The 18,608-nt window shown below is 39.1% G+C and overlaps 1 long non-coding RNA gene across 1 annotated transcript; it reads right to left on the bottom strand.

The window, feature by feature from the left end:
* Window positions 1-383: 383 nt before the first annotated feature.
* Window positions 384-14,874, bottom strand: LOC140133951 (uncharacterized). Its single transcript, XR_011855987.1, has 6 exons — window positions 14,819-14,874; window positions 5,031-5,074; window positions 4,411-4,490; window positions 3,609-3,902; window positions 1,929-2,042; window positions 384-814 (listed from the first exon to the last, which is right to left on the bottom strand). It is a non-coding gene; the product is annotated as an uncharacterized lncRNA (long non-coding RNA).
* Between the last annotated feature and the right edge of the window lie 3,734 nt (window positions 14,875-18,608).

The raw sequence follows: 18,608 nt of genomic DNA on the forward strand, positions 1-18,608 counted from the left end.
ACAGAGGAGGCTCTAACTGGAGAACATCTATCCCAATGGAATAACCGAAATCCTAAGAAGGAATGATTTATAGTAGAATAAATTCAGCTTTTTCCCATATTCCTCTGATATTTACCTCTGTAGACTCCCATGCGTGTACACACTATTCCATAGAGACTGGCGGTCTTTATACAAGTATTATCTCCAGGAAAGCGGCAGCTATGAGAAAGAATAACACATACATTCACACAGCCTAAGGGGCTTTTTCGCTGATACAAACTTAATTTAGCACATTTTCTTCTCCAGTATCTTTATCCTGTACGCCAGTCTTGTTTTAAGTTGGAAATAATGGATGATCTTTGGATGGAGGTTCACCATGAAAAATAATGAAAAACTATTAAAACTGATGTTTTGAATAATTTAATAGTTAATATTTCCCCTCTCCGGAGCTCTTCAGTCTGGATCCTCTTATTGGATCGGAAAAGCAATCTCTGCCAGATCTGACAATTTTAGAGCAGATCTGACCTGGTGGAGATGTCAACTAAAGTCAACCAATTGACTTCCCATCGTGCCCAAAGTTTTATGTAAGGGAAATCCAACTGTTGGAAAAAGGGATAATAATATGTTTTGTCCTCCAGAAAACTATGAGACAAGCCATGGTAATTTTCCCCCATTGGTCCACGAATCCAAATTGACCTGTGAAAATATAATGTTCTTTATCATATGTGCAGGATTTACCCAATATCCATAGTGATGCGGTTAGACAAATCAGATGTTCAGTCACCAACCTTGGGCTGCGCATGACATGGACTTGAGTTTATAGACAGAAGACAATCTAAAGAGACATAGCACAAATAGCATAAGTAATAAGTAATATTCTGCTGAGGGTTTTATTTTTTTACATTTTGTGAATTTATGAAATATCTACAGGATATGTCCTGAATACATCATAAATGTGTACCCCACCCCTGGGACCCGCATCTGTCCGAAGACCGGTGCAACAGAGATTGTTCCCAAAGATGAGCTGATTTGAAAGTTTTCAGTGCATTTGTGGCCACTCTCCTGTCAGGTCTATGAGAGGTCTAAAAATTCTTTTTTTTTTGATGATCGCCTAGATTTTATGGAGATGCCTCGCACATGCTTGGCAAACTCTACAACCGGTCCATTCATGGGAAGGGGTTGGTTGACCCCCATTCTCAAGTTCTCAAGACAGATGCAGATCCTAGATTAGGGACCCAAATCATTTGATTATGTCATATATGTACAAAATGTTTAGTATATGATACATATGACGACCCCCCTACTTTCCTGTTAAAAATATAGAGTTGAAGATATATTCGCCGTATAAGACTACCCCTTTTCCAACAGCCAGCTCCCCCTGTATATTGCCAGCCTGTACCGCCAGTATACAGCCAGCCCCCCTGTATATAGCCAAACTGCCACCCCTAGTATACTGCCAGCCTGTACCCCCAGTATACAGCCAGCTATTATACAGCCTGGCAGCCCCCCAATTGTGCAGAATGCCGGCCCCCCAGTTTGCATCCTGCCGCCTCCCCATCTATGTAGCCAGCCTGCTTGGCACATTAATAATACAACAGCTTCTCACCTTTCCCGCGATCCACCGAAGCTCCGCTGCTACACTCTGGCCGGCGGTGACAGCTCATTGAGCGCTGGCGGCTCACAGAATATGACGTCAGCCGCGTGCCGACGTCATATTCTCTGCGACGCCGGCACCCACGGAGCTGTCACCGGCGGCCGGAGTGTAGCAGCGGAGCTTCGGTGGATCGCGGAAAAGGTGAGAAGAAACATTACCGGCGTATAAGACGACCCCAGACCAGACTGAAGATTTTTCAGTCTTCAAAAGTCGTCTTATACCTCGGTATATACGGTAATAAGGGAATGTCCTCAAGGAATGATGCAAGAAGAGATCATTTCATAAAATTTCTTACCGGAACATATAGAAACCTTCATTTTTTTAAAAGAATTTCCCTTCCGACATCTCCTAAAAATCTTGTCCTCTTCCAACCTCTCCTAAGAGTCTTGTCTAGTAATAAATTTACTTCCTAATTGTAAAAGATGGTTAGATTGATTTTTCCAGCTTCAAGATTTACACTGAATTGGCCAATTCCCATAAAATTTTAACTCATTAGCAACTAGGTTGGTTTGAGCCCTATTAATGCTTATTTATTTTGCTTCTGCCTATTTGCATTTTAAAAACCACAATTTGAGGCATCGCATGGTAGACATTTCTATTGGAAACATTGGATTATTTTTTTTAGTAATATCCTTTTTTAATTACTGTATATTATTATTCTGAAGAACAAATATAGAAATTATATTTTGTTATATGTTTTAAATAAAATAAAAAATAGAAAATGTTTTAAATAAAATAAGCCATATGATAATACATTATGATTTGTGTTACTATGACAAAGGCTGTTATAAGTTAAACATTTATTATGGACTAATGACTGTTCTAGATCTGCATTTCTAACTGTCCTTAGTCCTAACAGTCCTTAGTCCCTGGCCCAAACATTAGGCATCTTAAAAGGGTTCTGCAGTGACTTAAAAGTTAGTGTCATATTCCTGTCGTACCCCCAGAAGAATAGAGCAGTTGGTCGCAAATGCGCTGGCTGCTCTATTCATCTCTATGGCACTCAGCTATCAGTATAGGTCTTGTCCATAGAGATAAATGGAGCAGTTGGCGCATGCGTGACTGGCTGTTATCTTCATAACTGGGGTACAATGGACCGCCATTTTCATGATCCATGGGGGTCGGATCATCAATCAAAATGAGAGACCTTCACTGATCATGAAGTTAGCCCCTATCCCGTGGAGAGCCCCTATCGTGTTTTTGAAGAATCTCTTTAATGAATGGGAGTGTCACTTTTGTTCATGTCATCAGAGAGTTTCACATTGTGGTCACTGTCCTGGTATTAAAGGGGTGTTCCCATCTGGGCATTTACATTTAATTGAATTTATTTGCCATATGTAAACATTTCTTCAATTGGAAGTTATTAAAAAAAATGTTCCTGGGTGAAGATAATTTCTCATAAATGTAGTCATATGGTCCCTTAAAAACGAGATAGCTTCCTCAGATACGACGACCTCACATTTTGGCAGCAGTGGCCAGACATGCGCTATTGAGTCCTGTCTGACCGCCTGGATTCTGCAATCATTACCGGAGGACAGCTGTGGGACCTGCAGTAACTCCCGGACATTTCATATGCTAAAAACCTTTTGTTTCTTTGTGCAATCCCTCCAGCAGAGGTGTCCATATCCGAGGAGTCATTCTCGTTTCTAAGGGACCACATCACTACATTTATGAGAAATTATCTTCACACAGGTAAAATTTTTTTAATAACATCTAATTGAAGAAATGTTTATATATGGCAGATTAATGAAACAGAATGTGAATACCAAGACAAGAATACCCCTTTAAGGCTGGCGATCAGGAGACACAATACAGTCAGGTACTTGTAGCACTTAGTGCCAATAAATGTGACCCTCTAGAATATGGCCGATAACCAAAAGAGTAAAAAATGTCCTCTATTTTATGATGATATGATTATGATCATTGTGAAAAAAACATGTGACAGTGTTACCTTAAATAAAGAATATATACTTACCCTTTCTCAGGTTCCTGTAGTGCGATGTAACTCCTGGTATTCAGCACCTCCAACCCAATGGGAAGTGCAGAGGGTCATGAAGCCTTGCAGCACTGGGGTCCTGGATTCAAGTCCCATCTAGGTCAATACTGCAAAAAGTTTGTATGTTTTCTCTTTGTTTGTGTGGGTTTCCTCTGAGGCCTCCAATTTTCTCCCCCACTCCAAAACATTCTGGTAGGTTGATTAGATAGTGTGGCTCACGAAGACAGGGACCGATTTGACAAGCTCCATGTAGCATTCCGTAATCTGTGTGAGCTATATAAATAAAGGAATTATTATTAAGGGACCAACTTGGGTAAACAGTGGACCAAGGGATATCACTTCATCTTATATCACAAGTGGTCGAAACTTCCCCTGTGGCCCCTGGCACATCCAGCCAACTGGATAAAGGGAAGACCAGAAGTAATGGAATAACCCAGAAACCCAGAGCAGGGTAAGCACTCTTTCGTTTGCCACCCATGCCCCGAACATCACAGGGTTTTCCAAAATCCCTAAAAAATCCATTCAATATGGTAGATGAGATAACATACTCAAAGTTACCCAGGCAGACATTTTTATGTAGAATCAATCGAAAACAGATTTTTTTTTAGAGTTTGTTCATTTCTGAAAATATAATATATTGCTTGGTATAATCAAACACACTCCATTCCCACAGGATTTTCAGACTTGAAACATTGATGTAAAAAAATATCCAAAAACAGATGGCCATTTACGTAATTGTTTTGTAAATATTTCAAAAATGTATTTCAAGAGATAACACTACCGTGACTTGTGAAGTGGCTGACGGATCAGACAATATAGTCATCCTTGTCCGGCATCTGGCAAACATCACTTTCTTACCTCCTAGAATTACAATAGTGGCGAGTCACATTTTATTCTGCAACGAGGCTGACACACTCTCCCCGTGGAGAAAACATTAACACAGGAAAATCTAATCTCTAAAAATGTTCTGCAAATGGAAGTTACTATACGCTCCCCAGTGAGCTCAATGAATGGTGTTTTATGTATGACACTGTAATTAGGCACAGTATTTACTTGTCAGCAGCAGCCGCTCACAAGCCGTTCCCATAAGTGTTCTCACCTATGGAGCTATGAGAAGCTAGGGGAATCAGATCTGATGAAGACAAAGGCTTTACAAAGCTATGTGTCAACGGCCATAAATCAAGAGCAATATAGGAAATTGCCAAGTCAATCACTTCGCATTAACACTTTTGGTGGACTGTGAGGGACTATACTGCTGCGTGTAATACCGAACCTTCACGTAAAAGGGTAAATTATGGGAAATCATTTTAACAATTTGAAATAATTATGGAATCAGCTCAGTGAAGAATCTTGAAAAATGAAAATATTTTTTGTGATAAAACTTTCATTGCCGTAACTTACTTTTTAATACATACTGGGCATTTTTCTTTGTAAGAACCATCCATCTGAAAAATCATAAAAGGAATGAAAAAATCACCAGCATTTTTAAGATGGCCTCTCACATCTCTAATACGTTTTAGAAAATATTTGCACCACTATAAAATAACAATCATCTATCATCTCTTGTTCCATTCCTTTGTGTATGATGAATAATTACCATTGCCCTAGTCAATGGGCAAGTCTCTAGAGCACTGATTAGAGTGTCAACGATTGTAGGGAAATATGCAAAGTACAATTTCCAGAATGGGACAAGAAAAACAATGCCTCTTTTTTTGCTTATCCCATCCTTGAAAACGTAATTTGCATATTTACTAGAAAACCTCGGTTGAGCATCAATGGCTGTAAGTCTCCACACGCCTGCAAGGTGCATTAATTGGCAAAGTCTCCATAAAGAGAGGTCTTTCTTCCTGACCCTACTCAAAAACATGTTCATACAGTGCTGTCTAGAGTTACGAATCTGCTGTCATTATACTGAAAGCTGAAAAAGGGGAAAGTGGTTCCCGAAATGTCTGAACTGAAACATAAATAAAGTCCCTCTCCACCACCCTATTGCACCTGTTGTGAATACCAGTGCATCATTAACCATTCCACCATTACGTCTAGCAAGAAAAACCTAGTTGTCAACTTAGTCATACATTTCTAGAAGGAATAACAGAAAACAATTAGAATTTCAGGAAAATGTGCTCTAAATTGTTATATTATGGGAAATGCAATTACTTGCAAATCAAGACAAATGATAGATATGTTCTCTTTAATTACTTCCACTAAAATAAAGATTCTTATACAAAAAAAATGTTGTGACTTAAATATCTTTTGTTTTACTTTGAAATAATAAATAAATGTTTGATCGAGGGAGATTTTGATTTATGGAAGAAGAATAGTGGTGGTGTACATGAGGCACAGTACTGTAGTTCATCTCTTAAGTTCAGTTGGGGAATCTTCAAGTGGTGGCCTAGTGGACCCTGCAGCTCCTTCTATTTACTTAAATAACATTAAATGGAAAAAAAAAATACCGAGCAGGACCACTCATGTGTAAGAGCCTGTGTTCCTGTCTCAGCAAGGAAGATGAATAATTAGTAAGAGTCAACTTCTGAGGAGAAGAGTAATGTTTTCCTGCCAATTAACCACACCTCCTTCTTCTGACTGACTCTGTGTTTTAAAATTCGGACCGGAGGAGACAGGAAGTCCTCTCTCTTTACTTACCGGGATTATGCCCCCTTCTATGTATGTTGAATGTAGAAGTAAACACTGTGTGGGAAACTGCAGATCTTGTCACCATGTTGCTCACCCCAAGATGGGCTGCACTAAGTGGAAATGGGCAGGGCTACATAAAACTGTACGGGGCCAACATAGATATAGGCAGAAAACATTTGGGTAAATATTTTACTGGTGGGAGGAGGCAGATTTAAGCTGGGATGCCTGTGCTGCACTTTTCAACACTGGCACAAGTGGGGGGGGGGGAGGGGGGTTAAGGCTTATTGTGCCTGTTCTTAATGATGGGTTCCCTTTACGGAAAGTCAATTAATATTTATGCCCTGGAGGAATCACATTTTTCTATTTCTTATTTCAAATTATTTTCTAATTTTAAGATGATGAAGGATCCTTCCTTGATATAAAGTAAACACAGATTATTTGTTGGATCCATGCCCCAAATGCAAAGTTTGTTAAAAGACAAGACATTTGTGTACTGCGATAAACTATGTACCTGCAGCTATTGCCAAACCTGATTTTTAATTGACCGGAAGACAAAAATTGAGGTCTCTATTCAATAGAATATAAATTGATATAGGAAGTCAGTAGCAAGTATCAGATTATAATATGGGAGGTCCTGGGAGACTCAAGCACACCAAAAACTCTCACCAAGTTTTGTACTGCCTGTGTAGATGTTAAGGAGAGGGGACTCCAGTTGTGCACTCCTCATACATATTTGATGGGTTCTAAAAAACTAAGAAAGGTCCTCAAAAGGTCTTTAAAACCCCCAATCATTTACAATAATATGGTTCTTGCACCATATTTAAGTAATAAGCTTCCAAGCATCAAAAAAAACTTGACTTGTGAGGCTCAATAAGTCCCACACAGCCCAGAATCCATGCAAGATTTAATCTGCCCCCAAATGGAGAACATTGATGGATCTTTGTCAAAGATTCTCTCAGCTCCTAGATTCTGGTGGAATGTACTGGTGTCTAAGTCCCAGAATCAAGAGAAAATTTAGTTGTTGGACATATTCTTATCACTCTTAAAAGCCAAAATTAAAAAATCTTTGAACTGACAACTTTGATGAACCAGAAAGCTTTCAAGACTACTCATGTCTTTTCATGCCTGATGAAGAGGTATCTTGCCTGATGAAGAGAGTAGTCTCGAAAGCTTGAATGTAGCCATTGAAAGGTATCTTAATCTCAAGGAGGTTGTTTTATTTTGCCTTTTAAGAGCAATAAGACTCGGAAGCAGAACAATGTGGTGAGCACTGAACAACATCTAGTCCAAGTTTATCATTGTCCCTTCCATGGTGTCCTCCTCTTATCAACACATAGATACAGCAATGTCTAACTTGGTACCTGAAAGGCGTATTTAGTATATTGGTAATAACATTAGATTGCAGGGTATCTAGCATGTGGCATGCCTGCTGAACATTAGCAAAAGAATGAAAAAAATAAACATTATTTCTGCTGATCAACAATTTGAGGCAGCCGTGGCACTTCATTTTGTACGTCTTGTGCTTAATAGGCCATTGAAGACCATTGACTATCGACTGTTGATCACATGGACTGTTTGCAGCTGGATCCCATTACATGGAGTACAAAGCATAACCACTTCTGAGTGTATGGTTTCTAATGAAAGTGCGGTACAGCGGTACACAGAGGTCTAAAGAAGCTTGGTGGCAGATGTAAGACCTCCATCCTTCAGATATTCATCAATAAAGATGGCTAACGGATAGTAATACTGGAAAACACCATATACTACACTGCTGGATAGAGTATAAGAGTTTATCTATTAATTACCTTATCATTACTAATAGGCAGGGCCGGCGTTAGTGGACGGCAACCTAGGCATTTGCCCAGGGGCCCTTGTTTTAAAGTAGCCCCCCTTCATGTGAAATTTTGTAGGCAGAGAATGTATTGATCTTTTAATAACCCTTGGGTGAAGATGCTTCTCATCTATCTCCTTTCTATATTTATATGTATATATATCATCTATCTGTCTAGTTATCTATCTCCAATAATTTGTCTATTTCACTTCTATATGTATATCTTTCTATGTAACCATTTATCTTTCTAGTTTTTTTGTCTGTCTATTTATCTATATATCAACTGATTTATCTCTCTTCTACTCTATCTGTCTATCTCTCATGTCAATCTATCTATCTATCTATCTATCTATCTATCTATCTATCTATCTTCTAATATCTATCTATATATAATCTACTTTATATTTCTGCATCTATAAATCTGTATCATCTTTCATATTTATCTTATATAATCCCTATCCCTATCCCTATCATCTGTCTTTCTCCTATAACAGTGATGGCTAACCTATGGCACTGGTGCTAGAGGTGGCACTCAGAGCCCTTTCTGTGGGCACTCAGGCCATCACCAGAGATGACTCCAGGTATCTTCCTGCAGTCCCAGACGGCCCAGGACTTGCTGTGCACAGTGATATTTTAAAATAGCAGCTCGTCCTGGGACTATTTTCTGCTTTATTGGTGTCCTCAGGTGCTGGTATCAATGAAAACTGTGACAGAGAAGGGAGTATAAATCACAAATTACATTTCTGTGTTGGCACTTTGCGATAAATAAGCGGGCCATTGTTGTAGTTTGGGCACTCTGCCTCTAAAAGGTTCGCCATCACTGTCCTATAACATCCTCCTACAGCCCCATATCACAGATCCTTGCCTACTACTGTGTGTAACCTATAAAGTGTTATTATGGTGCAGGGATAAAGGAGCCTCTTACTGACTCTGACTGTTCGTAAAATAGTTTTATTTTGGGGCCCCACTTTTAGTTTTGTCCAGGGCCCCACTTAAAGCATCCCCGCTGACAAGTAAACCTACTGCAGTCAATAAAAAAATCATGGATTATCCCTTTAACCCAATAATTTGAATGACTTTTCAATGGATATTTTTGTTCTCTGTGATACAATATCACATTGCCCAAAATTTACTTTTTTACATCTGCGTTATTTTGTATCCATAACGAAGAATTTAGCGTGCTCTCTGTACCCCCATATACATGTTCTCTTTAGCAGACCTCCGCCAGGGGTCATATAAAGGCAGAGGCCATAACGTGCTCGAGCGCTGAATGTACCAAATAGTTTTATTATTATTTTACCCATCCCGTCACACTGTGCTAGCCAAATTCTCTTTGTGGATTTCTTGTTATTGTTATTTTGTCCTTGAAAAAGTGAGGATTCATAGTGTTTATATGACTAAAAAGATAAAGAAACCTATGATGAGTCATTGTGCGATAATTGTCGCTTTTATTTTCCAACATTTGTGCAGTTGTTCTTGGCTCACAATTCACAAATTCATTCACCAGCTGCAGAACGTTCTCACTGAAAATTTCAATTTGTTAAATTATTTCATTGGTATTCAGTGTTTACTAAATATTAGTGTAGAGTTCTCTTTGTGCAGTTTTTTTTTTATACTGTTCTCTGTTTAAAGGGATTGTCAAAACAAAATGTCATTGTGGTCAGGAGAGACTGGGATTTTCCGAGTTTTTTCTTTTTAATTATATGCCCCCAACATACAGGTGAGGAACATAGTAAACTGGACTGATCTTTTTTCCTGCACTGCTCCCGGTTTCTCCTGTGCCGCAGCCGAAACATCACCATTGTAGTCAATCAGTGGCATAGCGGTGATGTGCCCTCTAAAGGTCAGTCTGCATACAGCCACTAGGGAAATGAGGCTGGTCCACTATACTTTTATGTGTAAGGCTAATAACATAAAAGATGGTTGTTTTGCCTCTATTTTATTTTCACATAAATATATTTTATGATGGTTTTATGAAAAGCCAAGTTTTATGGGTTAGGTTGGATTTAAAGGGGCTTAATCTTTGGCCCTTTGGGCTCTTTGGTTCAATGGCCTTAAATTTAAGGGGAATGTAAACAAAAAATAATTCTAACTTTTCTGATTTTCTTCATTATATTACCAATATAAAGTAGCCTAACAAAAAACAGATGGCCATTTAGCATATACTTGTCATGTATAGTCAGGAGTAGATCCAAAGTTATTTTTGGGAATAGGTCTGGGGAATCAAACCCAAACCTATGCTATTTAACAACCGAGAGTGTTAACTCTTTAAACACTGCGGCAAAGTCGGCAGCATTTAAATGGCTAGCGGTTCCGTGAAAATGGCGACACACCTTTCATCATCTAGACAGCCTGCAGAAAGAATTTAAAGAGTTTACACCCATGATCAGTGCCTGCACCTATCGCTGGTGTTGAATTGTTGGGGGTGTTAGCCAAACACTGACCCTGAGCTTCTCACTAAAGTATTAGGGTTGGCCGTACCTGCGATGTTCATCCTGGATCCGAACATTGCAGGTTTTGTAGGAAAAACTCTAGTCAAGTATAATGCCTCAAATCCAACAACCCATTTATTTTATATACTATATCCCAGGCGTTCAATTGCATGATCTCCTCAAGCTTTTTAGATTAAGCTCTATAGATATTCAATGTAGCTCGTAAAGATCTGACACCAGGACTCTCCAGTCTATCTCCACATAAAATTGAATTTGACACATCGACCAGCTACACCCACCGCTACTCTCACTGGCACCAAAGCAACACTTTGCATCCTGTGCATGAGACATTACTGAGACATTACTGAGCCTTCAACTCCTGGCAGGCTAGTAGGCCATCAACTGTTTTTCCCCTGCTCACTCCGACACATGAAGTAAGAAGAGCAGGGCGCAGTATAAAAAGGTGGGTGTGACGAGATGGAGACAGAAGTAAACTTCCACATTTGTTGGTTGGGATTGAGTAGAAATATTAGTACCATGTGGTACTAGGTGTTGCAGTAGAAAAAGATATTAGTGGTTGAGAGGAGAATATTACTTCCAGGGTAGGGAAGGGTTAGGGTGGTTAGAAGGTTTTACGATACAGTGAACCGATTGACACATAATGGAAGCAAAAATTGCAATATTAATGAAAATGAGTTGAAACCTCCAGTCTAGAACAATGGATGTTTTCCATTTCCTAAGGTGTTTTTTTTTACTTTAAAAATCTAATAAATGTACAGAAATCGGCTGCATAAGGTAAATTGTACCATCTCACACCTTTCTTATTTCATTTACTGTACCTTTTAACTTTTGCTAAAAATGGCTTTCACATGAATAGACCTAGTTTGAGCAATTTGTGAGACTGAGATCTTCGGTGCCATAGATTGATTTAGTTCCCTGTCTCTTGATCTTTCTATAATAAGTCTCTCTTTTTTTCAGAGAGGCATCCAGAATTGTATTCCATTAGATGAGAACTCACTGCCTAATAATCTGTATGGAGCTAAATTACATTTCATTGAGAGCTTTTGTATTTTGCATTACTGATCCTAATTCCAATCGCATGATAGTGGACAGTCAGATCTTAGTCACTCATTTCCCTCTAAGATGCAACTTGTTGTATAATACTATTAATCATTCCAGAATCCCTCAAAAAGCAGAGAATATTTATAGTTTTCTGTGTTCCGGTTTTCATTGAAATAACGCAATGCTATAAAAAAAAAAAAATGTGTGTGATCTCTATTAGATGATAAGCAAATGGCATATTGTATTCCCAGTGCCAGTCTGCTGGTGTAAAAGTCACTGAAAGTTTTGTAGTGACATTCAAAAATGTGAACTGTAGTTGATGGATTAGCATAGGCATTTTGTAGACCATGGGGGTTATTTATCTTTATTCTTTTTTACTTTGTTTCTATCTTTTATGCAACTTTTTTGGTGCACTGCAATTTTTGAACCTTATTTGGGACTGTTTGAAATGTGCATTCAAGTCCGCTAGTTTATCAACCATAAGAAACATTTATCTTCTATTCCTGCTCACAAATGACATTTATCTTTTTCAAATTGTCTAAAATTTGCAACAAAAAACGTAAGGAAAACCTGTGCGACATTTGTGCGACATTTTTAAGACATTTCATTAAAAATTCGCCAAAAAAACTAAACTAAATTGACAAAATAATAAATGAGAAGGTACTCAGAAAAAAGAGAAAAGATAAATGACCCCCGTGTGCATTGTACAGTCTATAATTTGTCTGAAAATTTTTTTAATAATTGCAAGTCTGTTCCACTGTGGTTTGACTTAATTCCGGATGCTGGTTTTGTGCATGACTGTCTAACAGGCGCTTCTGGACTTCTGTTTCCTTGTGATCCTGTTGATCCAATTTCATACTGTGGCTGCTTGACCCAAAAACTTTTGGCCTAGACTCCAGCCTTTTTCTAGCCATTCTTTGCCTGAGTGCCAGGCATAGGGCCAGCCAATACCAGAATGAGGACCACTCAGGGGGGCAGTGTCCTTGTAGTCCTATTGCAGCAAAGTTCAGATAAGGCATCACACAGACATCCAAAATCTAAAAGGGCAACTTTGATACAGCTTTTAGGATTCGCCAAACACAAACTGATCTTGTTGCATGATGGTTTAACAACCCACAACATCAAGGGGGGCATTTATCATTAGGTAGGATTTGTGCCCCACTTTTCAGACCATTTTGGGAGCTCCTGTGCACATCAGATGTATCATGGTGGCTTAGAACGTTTGACAAACCTACAGTGTTTTTGCAACTTTTTTTTCTCAAAAAGTTGCTCAATAGGAAATTTTTGCACAACCAGTTTCTCATTATTTCCAGGTAAGAATAGAACTGGAATGGATTTACACCTAAATTTGGGACTTTTTGAAAAAAATTGCATGTCATAAATTGGGCATGAACCAAGGTCCTCAATCTATATGCTTTAATAAACGTGGTGTGATAGTGGTTTATTCTAAAATGACTTTGAAGTAAAAAAAAGTTGAAAAAAATGTGCAAATATCTAAATGCAACTTTTTAACGACAGAAAACGGGTGCAACAAGGATGATGATTCCCCCTATTATCTCTATTGTCAGTCCTATATACAGATTGCTAATATAAATAAAATCTAAAGAGCACAAGACATGATAACATGAGGACCTGATCTTTAAAGGACATGCAGCTGTTGCATATGATTGGAGGATGATCAATATTTTCTTGTGATGGATTATTTTCTAATCATAAGTACGTGAGCAGGTTGGAGAGATGTTCCAGCCTCATTTGTGGATTGAGAAGCATCATTTTGTTTGACTTTGTATTGTAAAATGCCAAAAGGCAGTATTGACCGATTCCCCTTTAAATAATTGATGAAACTACTGAAAATGCTCCAACAGGGTAATCTTATCAAGCTTTCGTTTTCACATTGTCTCATATTAAATATGAAAGAAGTTCCTAATTTGTTATGTTATACATCTCATACTAGTAAAAACAAAGCTTTAACTGGCCCATGTGTTATAGATGTTATGATTTCCACTGTTTCAAAAAATCAACAATATCATTAAAATTAGCATTTTAATGATTAGCACATGACCAATTATATCTTTCCACTTAAGGGCTCAGATTATGGAGTAATAGTTCTCCTTACTGAGACTTTGCCAACTAAGGCCTCCTTGCAGGCGTGTGGAGCCTTATGGCCATTGATGCAGCACTAAGGGATTCTGGAAAAGTCAGCTCCCTGAGGGCTCATGCACACAACAATCTTTTTAGGATTTAGCCATTTTTTCTACAGGTATCACACATCCCCTATTCACTTAATGGGAGCATACATTCTACAGCACCATACATGAGCCGACTACCCTATACACAAAAGATAGAGTAAGTCCTCTCCCTACTTCTGTTTTGGTACCTGACAGTGAGCCGAAGTCACCCACCAATGACAAACTTCATCCATGACTTTGGCTTCATACTGAACATGTAGTTTGCATTTGGGACTTAAACAATGTTCCCACATACCTGCATTGACAAAAACAACAGTATATGCGACCTTTGTTTACGTCTCGTATAACTGCATGTCCTTTGTGAAGGTAGCCTAAGTCATGGGATGTTCAAGAAAAAAGTAGGGTATGACCGACACTAAAAATTTTTAAAACTTCTTATTTTATTTCATATCCATTAAAAAGAGAGATTACATTGCACATCCCAGAGGACCTACGCGTTTTGAACGTAAACATTCAGTTCTTATTCATGGTCTGAGGAAAGGGTACAAACACTCCATTTAAAAAGACAGATACCAGGTGCATAGAGAGCTAGATAATTAACGCATGCGTAAGGTCTCGGGATGCATCCCGTTCTAGCGCAGGTAAAACAATATAATGTATCACAGCAGAAAAAGAGAAAATTCTTATACATGTAGTCAATATTCAATAGCTAGAGGTATTTCAAACAGAGAAAACAAGTCATGGGATGAGTTTGGTATGTGTGATCTGTATTAGGTTTTTTTGTTAATAATGTTATATCACTTTAGGGTTGGACTTGCCCACTGCAGTACCAGCAGACACAATAAGAAACTTTAAAAGTCCAACAAAAGACTTTTAAAGTCTCCAAAAACATGTAATCTCCTGGGCTTGAGGAACCCAAGTAGAACTCTAATTTTCATAGATTACAAAGGGCAAAGATCAATCATTTTGGGGGGTTATCCAGATACCCAGTAAAAGTCCTTGGGGAACAGATGGCAAAAAACCCCCCAAAATTGTGCTTACCCCTATTTCGCTCCCAGTAATTCATGCTGGTAGATCTGGTCTTCAGCTGCTGCACCTGGCCTGAAATCAGAGGATTGCTTCAGCTAAGCCATGGCCTCCTTGGAATACTTGATATCACTTGTGATGTCAGAACCAGTGATATTGTGTGTTCTGAGGAGACCAAGGATTGGCCAAAGTAGGTCCTATGTCACCCCCTTGTCAATCAAGGTCAGATGTAGCTGCCAAAGTTTTCTTTGTCACCCCTCCTCCAACCCCCAAGGAATTTTACTGAATTTATTTCCTCAATCAATAATATATGATCCTTTGTTATATTATTTATAATGCTCAATACCATTTGTTTTTAGCTGAACATTTGGCCTGACATTGTATCTAGCAGTTGAGGTAGGACATCCCATAATTTGATTATCCTAACTGACATTAATCCTTTTCTAGATTTTTATCTAAATTGCCTATCCTCCACTTGTAATGAACACACCTTGGTCAAAAATAAATCTCGTGCTGGTTCCTTGTACTGACCCCACACAGATTTGTACATGTAAATCACAGCTCCTCTAAGACATTTTATTTTTCCCGACCTGCACAAGACAGATTTTCCTAACCCTTCATTACAAGAAGGACCTTCCATCACAATCTAGTCACCCAATCCTCTCCAGCTTTACTATATCTTTAATTTACAATGTGGAGCTTACCCAGAACTGTGGTCTCAAAAGAGATTAAGAAAGGTAATATTACATTGGGATCTTTGTTCTTTTCTCTCTTTTACACCCCCTAGCATCATATTAGGTTTTGCAGCTGCAGCCTGACATTGAGTGCTGCAGCTTATAACAGGGATATCCAAGTCCTCTTTTTATTCTGTTAATCCTGGTTTACATTTGATACCAACAAAAACTGCTATCTAGAAACACCATCTATTAACATTTAAATTCGACTGGACCACTACATCGGTAAGACCACCCTTGATCCAGGCAAAATTCTTTATTAAAAAGTTTCCTAAAAAATCCTACTCATTGGCCTTCAATTTTTTAGACTCATCTGTCAATTTATCCGAATTACAGCAGTAAGACTCATCAGTTAATATAAAGCTACACTGCCTCCTTCAATCTCTCCTAATTGATGCTCATCCCTACATATCCTCCAATATCTCAGTCTATTGCCCTATGACTGCCCTTCATTTAGTTGACAATCTAAAACTTGCATCCTATATAATTTGAACTTGCTTCATCAGAACTTCACCTGAGCTGCACAAATTCTCTGGAATGTGCTACCCTTTACAACTAAATGAATACCTGACTTTCATGTCTTCAGGTAAGCCTATCATTTTCCATAATCTCTCTTCTCCTTTTACTCTTTAGAACTAATCTTTAAGTTTACTATCCTCAATGTTGTCCCCTGGACTTGAAGTCTTTTTTATGGAAGAAATTTAGATCTGATACCTTATAAAAAATGGCTGGACCATTCCGTAAGAACTGCATCCTATTGCAACTACCCTTCTTCATCATTGATGGCAAACTCTTGGCTCTTTTTACAACCGATGCTTATTTTACTACTCCGTAATGTCAGATTTTGTCCAGATCTGATTTGTAAAGCACCGTGGATTATGTTGGCTCTATATCAATAACTGATATTATTATTATGTCGTTTTCTGAATCCTGGACCCCTCCTTGACTGGACCACCACATCCCACCAAATGTGAAGAAACTGCACCTGTGGAGAACACACAAGGATACCATTTTTGTATCATCCAACTGTCCCAAGTGGATGATGACCACACAATGACACATCATAGCAGTCATACATTATGATTTAAGTAGAAATGCAATGGATACATTTTTTGGCTGCAGATTATTAAGCTTATCGGAATTTATTTATAGACGATTTGCCGAACAGTCTGTGACCCACCAATCTGCCACTACATCGGAAACGTGAGTCAACAGGATGATTCTTCCCTTCCTGAGTAAATATCTCACAAGATCAGTGAATTTGCCAAGACGGATACACTCATGGCAGGATTTATGAGGGAACCAGAAGGGAAAATACAAAGAAGTTGAATAATAATCCTATTTTTAACGCTCTCTGTCATGGCCTTTTTAACCTCTAAATTTATTTCAATCAACATCTTAATTGATGGGGGCTCCCGATTGAATTAGTTTACTAATCAGAAAAGGGAAAGGTGAAATGATGTGAACTGCATTAATATTATAAAACCTACTACAAATCTCACTGTGTTCAGAGATGTAGCAAATCAACAATGGATTCATAATTGTTCTTAATTATCATAAATGTAAATATATATAGTTCTGTTATGAAGCGTTGAAGGCGGCTTCCAGCGTTGGATCACTAAAGATGTAGCTTTCAAGTTAACTTTCCCATGTAAAGGTTTTTGATGACCATGTTAATGGCTAAACGAACTGATAGTAACCCCCGTGATCAGTGCTAGCGCCAATCGTGGTTGTTAACATGCTGTTAGTAAAGTCTAACAGTTTAAATGCTGAGCGCTACCATTTTGGGGAGGATATAAACTCCCCAATGACATCATGGTGAGTGCCGATCCTATAAAATGGCGGTGAACTTGACCTCCAGTAACACTCCGGAATAGAGATGAGCGAGTATACTCGTCCGAGCTTGATGCTCGTTCGAGTATTAAGGTACTCGAAACGGCTCGTTGCTCGGACGAGTATTTCCCCTGCTCGAGATCGAGCATTTCATTAAAAAAACACAGTGAAGAACAATGAAGAATAGAATAAAAACAGTGAACACTGTGAACACAGGATCATTTAAGTGAAAAACACAGTAAAGAACACAGTGAAGAATAGATTACAGATGTTCGGCACATCTGCTTACTTGTCGGGAGATACGCGCGAAACGGTGCGAACAAAATAGTATGTGAAGAACAATATATATGTGTGAAGAACACATTGAAGAACACGGTGAGCAGCACAGAGACACCGGGGAGCAGCACAGAGACACCGGGGAGCAGCACAGAGACACCGGGGAGCGGCACGGAGACATTGGGCAGTGGCACGGAGACATCGGGCAGCGGCACGGAGCGGCACGGAGACATAGGGGCACGGAGACATAGGGGCACGGAGACATAGGGGCACGGAGACATAGGGGCACGGAGACATCGGGGCACGGAGACATCGGGGCACGGAGACATCGGGGCACGGAGACATCGGGGCACGGTGACATCGGGGCACGGTGACATCGGGGCACGGAGACATCGGGGAGACTTCAGTGGAAGAAGAGCAGCAGATCCCGGGACAGCGTATCTCCCGACAAGTAAGCAGATGTGCCGAACATCTGCAATCTATTCTTCACTGTGTTTTTCACTTAAATGATCCTGTGTTCACTGTTTTTATTCTATTCTTCACTGTTCTTCACATCTGCTAACTTGTCGGGAGATAATATACGCGCAGAACAGTGAAGAATAGATTGCAGATGTTTGCATACATCTGCTAACTTATCAGAAGACGTTCTTTTTCAATTAATTAACACATTTTATTCCCGAACCATGGTCCCTTTGAAAAATGCTCGAGTCTCCCATTGACTTCAGTGGGGCTCGTTATTCGAGACGAGCACTCGAGCATCAGGAAAAGTTCGTCTCGAATAACGAGCACTCGAGCATTTTAGTGCTCGCTCATCTCTACTCAGGAACAGTGCTGGCAACAGTCATGGTTGTTAACTGTCTAAATGCCAAAATTTGGTTTGCATCCTTGTTCGGGTTTGTTACCCAGACCTGGAACTGAACAGATTTTCAAGAGTCTGAACTTCTATGAGTCCGCTCACAATT

The sequence above is a fragment of the Engystomops pustulosus genome, chromosome 5 (genome assembly GCF_040894005.1).
Source record: "Engystomops pustulosus chromosome 5, aEngPut4.maternal, whole genome shotgun sequence".
Lineage (NCBI taxonomy): Eukaryota > Metazoa > Chordata > Amphibia > Anura > Leptodactylidae > Engystomops > Engystomops pustulosus.